A 1,623-nucleotide genomic window follows, 5' to 3' on the forward strand; every position below is an offset into this window, starting at 1 on the left:
GGTCTCCCAGGTAGCCTCCTCCTCGGGCCGACCTCTCCACTGCACTTTCACTAAAGCTATATCTTTTGATCTCAACTTTCGAACCTGATGCTCCAAAATAGCCACTGGCTCCACATCATAAGTCAAATCATCATCTAACTAAATCGTGTTGAAGTCCAAAACATGAGACGGATCGCCAATATACTTCCGGAGCATAGAAACATGAAATACCGGATGCACACTCGATAAGCTGGGTGGCAAAGCAAGCTCATAAGCCACCTCCCTAATCCTCTGAAGCACCTCAAAAGGACCAATGAACCGAGAGCTCAATTTTCCCTTCTTCCCAAATCTCATAACACCTTTCATGGGTTAAATTTCAATAGAACTTTCTCACCAACCATGTAGGACACATCACAAACCTTCCTGTCAACATAACTCTTTTGTCTCGACTGCGCTGTACGAAGCTGCTCCTGAATCACCTTCACCTTATCTAAAGCATATTGCACCAAGTCTGTACCCAAAAGCCTAGCCTCACCCGGCTCAAACCAACCAACTGAAGATCTACACCATCTCCCATACAAAGCCTCATATGGAGCCATCTGAATACTCGACTACTAACTGTTGTTATAAGCAAACTTCGCGAGCGGTAGAAAATGATCCCATGACCCTCCAAAATCAATGATACAAGCGCGCAACATGTCCTCCAATATCTGAATAGTGCGCTCGGACTGCCCGTCCGTCTGAGGGTGAAAAGCTATGCTCAACTCAACCTGAGTACCCAACTCTCTTTGCACGGCTCTCCAAGACTGCGAAGTAAACTGAGTACCTTTATATGAAATGATGGAAACTGGGACAACATGCAAACGAACAATCTCTCGGATATAGATCTCTGCCAACCGCTCTGAAGAATAGGTAGTACACATAGGAATGAAGTGCGCGGACTTGGTCAGCCGATCCACAATCACCCAAATAGCATCGAACTTCTTCAATGTCCGTGGGATACCAACTACGTAGTCCATGGTGATCCGCTCCCACTTCCACTCTGGAATATCCATCTACTGAAGCAAGCCACCCGGTCTCTGATGCTCATATTTTGCCTGCTGACAATTGAGACACCGAGCTACAAATCCCACAATGTCCTTCTTCATTCTCCTCCATTAATAATGTTGTCTCAGATCCTAATACATCTTCGCGGCACCCGGATGGATGGAATACTGTGAGCTATGGGCCTCCACTAGAATCAACTCCCGAAGCCCTACATCCTCAACACTCCATCATCACCAATGGTCACATCTTGGCATCGTCATGCTGAACTCTGTCCTTAAGGACAAGCAAATGAGGATCATGATACACTCTTTGATGCGATCAAATAAAGAAGACCGAGAAATCACACAAGCCAATACCCGACTGGGTTCCGAAATGTCCACCCTCGTGAACCGATTGGCCAAGGACTGAACATCAACTGCAAGAGGTCTCTCCCTAATTGGAATATATGCCAAACTTCCCATACCCACCGCCTTCCTACTCAAGGCATCGGCCATCACATTGGCCTTTCCCGGATGGTACAAGATAGAAATATCATAATTCTTTAGCAGCTCCAACCATCTCCGCTGCCTCAAATTGAGATCCTTCTGTTTGAGTAAC

Source organism: Nicotiana tabacum, chromosome 8 (assembly GCF_000715075.1).
Source record: "Nicotiana tabacum cultivar K326 chromosome 8, ASM71507v2, whole genome shotgun sequence".
Lineage (NCBI taxonomy): Eukaryota > Viridiplantae > Streptophyta > Magnoliopsida > Solanales > Solanaceae > Nicotiana > Nicotiana tabacum.